The sequence below is a fragment of the Cydia fagiglandana genome, chromosome 14 (assembly GCF_963556715.1).
Source record: "Cydia fagiglandana chromosome 14, ilCydFagi1.1, whole genome shotgun sequence".
Lineage (NCBI taxonomy): Eukaryota > Metazoa > Arthropoda > Insecta > Lepidoptera > Tortricidae > Cydia > Cydia fagiglandana.
This window is the reverse complement of record NC_085945.1, coordinates 8,195,806-8,203,450: the sequence shown is the minus strand read 5'-3', so window position 1 is coordinate 8,203,450 and position 7,645 is coordinate 8,195,806. Positions and strand designations below refer to the sequence as shown.

The following is a 7,645-nucleotide window of genomic DNA, read 5'->3' as shown; positions in this document are numbered from 1 at the left end:
CGATATCGGAGGATGATCTCGTGTTTCGATGCGATGTTCGGCGTGCTGTGTGGGTGTATTTGTCGTTTCAAACACCTCACAGTGTTTCTCGAGTAGCTCCTCGATCTTGACTCGCCACAGTGTCTCTTTCTTGGATTTCCACTGCGCATAGCCCAACTTCACTCGTCTGTGGGAACAGGCCCTGAGATCTCGGCGATAGGGTTACGTCGGCCTGTTCAATGGTCTTGACGGCATCCTGGTAGAGGCACTCCATCAGACAGGGCGAGTACCTATCGAACAGCTGTTTTCTCACTTTTTGCGCCGGCGGGGGACGGGTTGCCTTGCTTCCAACGACGAAACCGCAGCAAGGTTTCGTCGTTGAGGCGTAAGTGGAAGTGGCGACACCTTCGAAGGCAGCGCTGTGCTGGCCACTGCAATAGCGGCTATGTTGAAGGCTTTTTGGGCAGTGTACTCAGGCACCAGGTCGTATACGTGACTGTGATCGTCGTTGAAATACCACGTTCGCTGTGATACGTCCATCACAATGCCGGAGTCTTCCAGGAATCCTACTCCAAGCAGGGTTTTATTGTTCCGAGCTTCGGGGAAGATCATGAATGTTGTGGGGATAACTCGGCCTTGAATGGTAATGGGAGCGCGAGTATCCCACATCATTTGCTTCGTCAAGCTTAACCGATATAACTCGCTTGAAGCCACACTTGCTTTGGCTCCTGTATCGATGTATCCGACCCCGGGTACTCTGCCAACTTTGAATTGTACCGTAGGGCGAGGTCGAATGTCACTCGGGGCGGCTGGTCCCCAGAAGCTGAATTCTGGATTCTGATGAGGGCGGTTTTCCCGAGCAGGTGGGACACTTGCTGCGAACGACGCCAGGTTTCCCACACCCATAACAAGTGGTCTCTCCTCTCCCCCTGCGGACGAGCTCGATGATTGTTGGCGCCGCTTGATTCGGCAATCTACCTCCACGTGTCCATGCTTGCGACAGTAATCACATTGAAGGCGTCCAGAGGCGTTCCTGTTCTTGATTGAAGGTAGTGGGGGAACCTTCCGTTCCCAGCCGGGCCTCTTCTCCAGTAGGATTTCTTCTGCGCTACGCGCAAGTTTCAGGAGCTCTTCAATGGTGTTAAATGCGCTTCTTGGCACCATTTCCCGGATGCCTATGTGGAGTTGACCATAGGTCATGTGTAACTGATGGTTCTCCGGCGGGGTTGGTGCGGGCAGCTGCGCTGAGTGCCCTCTTCCTCGCGACGAACTTCTCGGTGGGGGTCTTCGCATCCTGTTTATGCTCTATAATCCGTTGATACAGGACGTCAGCAGGTACCTTTGGAGCGAACGCATTCCTAAGTCGGTTCTGGAAGTCTGTCCAGGTTTTGATATCTGACTAGGCGCCTTCCCACCAGATAGCGGCGTCCACTTTTAGTAGTAGGGTGAGTCCTTCTAATGCGTCCTCGTCTGCAATGTCTTCCAATTTCTTGTAGACATTGATCGCTGAGAGGAATGTCTCTACAGCTTCGTTTTCGCCGGTTCCGTCGTACGTCGCGTTGCATTGAAGGATCCCTTTTTGCTTGCCGGTGCTAACGCTGCGATGATGCGCTGCAGCTGCTCCTCGGTCATGCTGAGCGCCATCTTCGCTCTGTGCTGTGCTTTTGTCCTGGGTTCTGAAGCCAGGGCCACTTAGTTGGGTGTCAGTTGTGAAACGAGGGGGGGTTGGTGAGTTTCCCTCGTGTGAGCGCTGACTAGGTAGGTGGAGGTTTCTACCTAGTTGGCACTCTTATTTGATGGTGATGAGTTCAGGCCTGGCTAATCAGAAACCACACAGATCTTCAAATAAGAATTTTATTGAGAACACACACAGTATATTTATACAGTTCTCTTATAACGTATCGATAAATTCCGTAATGACACTAGCACTGCACACTACGCGAACGTCAAATTGTCCGTTTTCTTGGGCGACCACTGATCTGGATAATTGAACTTTATTTCCTCGCCATTTGCGGTAGTCGTGTTGCCAATATTCGTTAGATAGTGATACAGATTTTCAGGAATCCAAAGTTCTTCAGATAGGACATCTTGATGAATAAAACCGGAACCCATCTTCTGGGAACCGTTTAACTTGCTGACATCTAGAAGGTAGCAGTGTAAAATCGAGCACATTGAGTGCTGAAACATACTGAAGGGTAGCCGGCGGTCAAGCCGCGGGTCTATACCTTTTAGTGATTCATAGGTTCTTTCGACCTGATCGATGTATCCAGCATATTCAAAATTTTGGCTATATAGCTCTTGAACCGGAATGCCGGTTGTGTGTGGTCCTAAATCATAGAGGGGTTCATCTCGGGGCGTACTTTCTTTTGTTGCGGTAAAATCCTTCGCAGGCTGAGGAATAGCATCTCTAGCCTTATTCTGTTTTTCTTGCCCTTCTTTGTTTCTTCGATCCCTCCAGTTTTTGCTACGTTGAGTTGGGCCACGTGGTTTTGGCTGTGGCTCTTCAAACTCACGGAACTGAGCCCAAGTTCGTTAAGCGACCTACCGTATAGGTGATACGGGTATGGCGAATTAACGCTGTGACGAGACGTACTCCGCACTGGGCTTACGCCTTACTAGGGTAGGAGTTACACCGTGTGTGATCGGAATTGCGACCATAGAGGGTTTATGCAATGTGTGATCTGGACGGGCTTGCTCCGTACTAGTAAGGAGTTCGCTTGGAGGACTTGGTCTAGTAGACAGCCGGCTGAATCGGAATTGCGACCATATAGGGTTTACGCAATGTGTGACTGCCGTGCCTAGAGCAAGGTCCTAGGTAGGAGCCGACTGGGATGTCAACGGATTTGGGTCGTGATCCGGCGACCTTTTATACCACTTGACAGCGTGGGTGAAGCGATGCTCTCGAAGCTTGGCGTCACTCCACGGTGGGGGTGTAACCGACGTTTGGCGCGCGAATCTGGAGCGCGCGACAATTGCATCGTAGAGAAAAAATGGCGTATGTATGTTAGTCTGTAAGGTATTTGTAATATGGGCCTTGTTGCCTGAAGTAAATATCTAAATAAATAAATAAATTACTGGAACGATCGACCGCTGCACTATAGAAAAACGGCCTGGCGCTTAGCGGAAGGGCCGGCAGGATCTACTACTTATGTTACGCGTCGTGGTCATTTTGGGTCGAAGTTGAGTTTGCTGGTGCTACAGTAGGTATTTCCTCAATTTCCGCAGATAGTGCTCTATCTTCTTGATTCTTCCGTTTTGTCAAGATCGCCGCCTTATATATATATTTTTTAACGGCATCGCGCTTCTGGCGCACTCAGCCAGACGAGTAAAGCAGGGAAACGGAATTAAGGGAGTACATTACAACGGGTAAGACAATATTTTAGTAAAGGATCAGGAAAAGGTAAATTATAGGCATTTAAAGTTTAATATTATGATGTGAAATAAATGAATACAATGATTTTTAATATAAGTATATGGAGAACAATCATTAATATACAGGATACATTTTGTAATAGATGTGGGAAACGGAACTTTCAAATCTGACAGCTGTTTTAATAATATAGAACGATCATGAAGGTTACATGCAAATAATATAATTATGATTAAGATCAGCGGGATCAGTTCCGCAAGTACATGCAGAACTTTTTTACCACGCGATTTAGTAGTTTCAGGTGTTCCGGTGTACATATGTACGTGACCCAATCCCATTCGAATTAACATACTAGCTGCAGGCTTTGGCAAAGAGCTTTTAGCAAATCAAGGTTTGGCAGGAATTGATTTTTGAATGCTCCGATAATGTAACGCAGCAGCACCCGCACCAGATGTCCTTAATTTCCTCCATTCCTCTAGTAGGTATAATTTAGGCAGTGCCAACAGGTCTTCAGCAACATTCATAAATGGAAAGATCCCCACAACTAATGGCATCTCGAGCCAACTCAGCCACCCTTTCATTACCTTTAATGCCTCTGTGTCCAGGGATCCAGGCAATGGAAACTGAATAACCTTTAAGGTGACATTTTAACAGTAGGCTACGGATTTGATAAATAATTGGGTTATTAGATTTAGATTTGAAAGGAAATTTACATTTTGCCTGAAGTGAACTTAGGGAATCTGAGAAAATAATTGTTTTTTGAGATGCATTATAATGATGAATTCTAATGCTTTCAGGATTCCAAAGCACTCACCACTGTACACAGAATTCAGGTGGCAACTTTATTTTTTGGTAAATATTAGATTGGGTGTGGAGAACACTGACGACTTAGAAGCATCTGTGTACATATGATGAGCACCCAGGCCATCTGTTCCAATTGTTGAAATTGTTGATTTTGTTCAACGTCATTCTTGGAGACACCAATATCCAGGAGAACCGGAGGAACAAGTGTCAGAGAATCATATTCATATTGGAAAATGGGAAGTGTTTGTAATAGGTGGGGGTGAGCTCTGGATATAGAGAAGATTATATTTTATATTTTTAAAACCGTTTCCTCAAACGGAAACGCGTTTCCATGGAGTGGTCCAGAACCCCCAAGATCTATCTACTTAAGAATTCAAAAAAAGCTTGCGGCTAACTACGAGCATAGATAGGGTCGTGGTTCCTGCCACTATGGGGTGAGAATAGATATCCAGATATTTAAAATAGGACGCCAGGATACTATCCTCATCAAACATATGACATATCCAAATGAAAATCCAAATTTATTTATTAAACACTTTTATTCCCTTTGCACCACAATAGGACCCGCTACGGCCACGACACTTAAAATCTAAATTATATACCGTAATTACTACTAACTAAATTTAACCTAAGTACATCCCAGGCATACTCGGGCCTGTAATACACACAATATCCAACATAGGAATTACAGGTTTCCTATTAATAATAGAATTTACCATGTAGAACGTTCACTTTAAAAAAAAGGTCAGTCTTAAAAATTGTTTATACTTTCCAACAAAGGAACACCGTCACTAATGTAAAATTTTTAACTTCCAGTTTTATCGGATAATCATTTCACCTCGAGTCCTAAAGTGGAGAAGACAGCTTCCCAACTAGAATGGTGCGACACCACCCTAGGTGCTCCAAAGTAACAACGCGACATCCAACAAGTGGTACATCCAACTAGGAGGTCACTCCCAAAGGGCTAGATCTTCCAAAAGCCAAAGGGCAAAGGGACCCTAGAAACAAAGAGAATGTTCTAGGTTTTAGAGAGGTTATGTTATAACAAGTTATATCTTAAATTTAATCGGGACAAAGCGCGATTTAGCTTGTGGAAATAATGAGATTAAAAAAAATCCTTACCGGTTTATAAGCCGAGTCCCTTATATTAGACAGCAACCGTGGCGACACATGTCCACGCGGTGAAACAAAATGATGCCTCATATTTGTCAAGGGATTGCTGGAAATTCACACCAAAACACGACATTAGCTAATTGCAAATGACAATACACAACTTCGCCTTTCCTTCCGTATATTTAGAAAGTGTGGACAACTCACCAAGTTGGTTTGAAAGAGGTGAAAAATGTCATGCCGCCATTACAGGCGCATATGAAGCTAGGTTAAACATATTTTGGGTCAAGCTGGAACAAAATATATTAACGATTACAACATTGAACACCGAATTTTACAGAGTTTTAGGAAATACAATCTTCAAATAAAATACATACCCCATGAATTAATTGTCGACATAATATCCAAATTACGTCTTACATCTTGTCACGAAAGATTGCAGTGATCAAGCGAAATTGAAATGGCAAAGCCACAGACAAAGTGGTGAATGGAAAACCTCCCATTGAATGACATCGCAACTGACCGGATCCAATTCAAAGAAAACCTAAGTCACCAAAAATAAAAAGAATTACTAATTTCGAAAGCTAAAAATAAGGATATTATTTATAACTACGAATTGCAAAAATATAAAAGAACACATACTAAATGTTTATTAATAAATACTCTTTATGTTTGAATGATTGTTTGTGCAAAACCACAGACAACAAACCAACTGACTCAATGTTTACTGCGACAATAAACAACACCGTTTCAACCCGTTTTACCAAGTTAAAGCTATTTATACGTAGTATATCCATGTTACAAATTTATTTCAATTGTGAAATGTGTATACCACAAAGAAAAAGTGTTTATGTCCCAGCGCAACGCAGGAACGAGAAATGGATGCGCTAAATGCGACGATTTATAGATGATAGTTGACCTACCATTCCGGTAAGTTTTATCCTCTAAATATAGCCAAAAGCGTATATATGACGATTAAAAACAACATTACGGGTCTCCGACCTTGACCTATCTACTCTAATACCCGTGTAGAACGTATATCAACCACCAAATTCTTACCAAACAATTATCTACTTCTCTAACCTATAAAGTACCTATCTACAATAACATTCAGACGTTTATAACACTGGGTGACTACCCTAAAGTGTTACATGTTGAAGAGCTACCTCTAGGAAGTGGGAGCTGATATAGATTTAAGTTTTTGAAAGCTTTTAATTAAACAAGGAGGACTCTTATTTTGCCAATAGTTGGCAGTAGTTATTTGAAGCAGAAGGTTAGACAGGATAATCCAGAGTTGGTGATTAGAGAATTGGGAACAATGGAAAAAAAATCTAGCATAAATATATTGGTGTCTTAAATGAAGAGGAGGCTCAGCACACTCAACTTTCATTGCATTGATAGGGCTTGAATTCATGGCCCACAAATCAATCTGAGTGTTTTGGATTGAATGAGACCTTTATAGTTTTTGGAAGCCAGCTACACTGCGGCTAAACGCGTTAACCGACATCGACCGGCAAATTGATCGCGAAATAAAGGGAACACGGTTTCTTTTGAGCACGAACCAAGACAATCAAGCAATACACTCGCTAGGTCTTGCGCCGCCGCGTTCTCCCGTGACTAAGTTCATGTGAGACTAAGATCATGTGAGGCTTACGCGATTTTCAAAGAACACAACCCAAATATAAAAATGGGAAAAAGCATGTTTTATGAAATGAGGCCTGTACATGTCCGTCCCATGTCGGAAATGCCTCATAATGTTTGCGTGCTCTTACCTAACAGACATACTTATCCATACATATCTTTTTTTCTATCTCGCTCATTTACTACGCACAAAGACATTAATGTCATCTGCCTATTAAATTTTCTGCTCAGATACCTTTTAATGATGATGTGCCGTCCGGCTCGACAAATGATAATTTTTTTATCTGAATTTAATCAATAAATAATTTAATATCTTAATAATTACGAACGACCAACTAGTAGTTGGGTAGAACGACAAGCTAGGTTAAGTACTAGGGCGGTCCTTATATGGCAAAAAAAATTTTTTTTTTCGATTTCTTTACGGGGCACCATTTCATATGGTTATTTAACATGAAAATCGCTAAGTATATTTTTTTCATATTTATTGTACGAAAATTAGGGGTCGCTACCGCAGCTTGAAGTTTGTGAAATAAAATTAAACACACGTGTTACATTAAAAATCGGATATATTTAAAAGAAACACTTTCAAGTAGTAACAATTGCAATTACTTTCTCTAAATCAGATATTCTTACAAACTACACAATCTAGTATCCGTTACACAACAATAACACAATGAGAAAATTATGATAGAGTCTGTGCGGAAAGAGAAGAGTTGTGGAATGTATGGGGCCCCATACATT

At 42.4% G+C, this 7,645-nt stretch overlaps 1 long non-coding RNA gene across 1 annotated transcript; it reads left to right on the top strand.

Moving 5' to 3' along the window:
- The first annotated feature begins 3,268 nt into the window (after positions 1-3,268).
- Positions 3,269-6,735, top strand: LOC134670525 (uncharacterized). The gene is made up of 3 exons (XR_010099078.1): positions 3,269-3,740; positions 4,147-4,395; positions 6,424-6,735. It is a non-coding gene; the product is annotated as an uncharacterized LOC134670525 (long non-coding RNA).
- Positions 6,736-7,645: the final 910 nt, after the last annotated feature.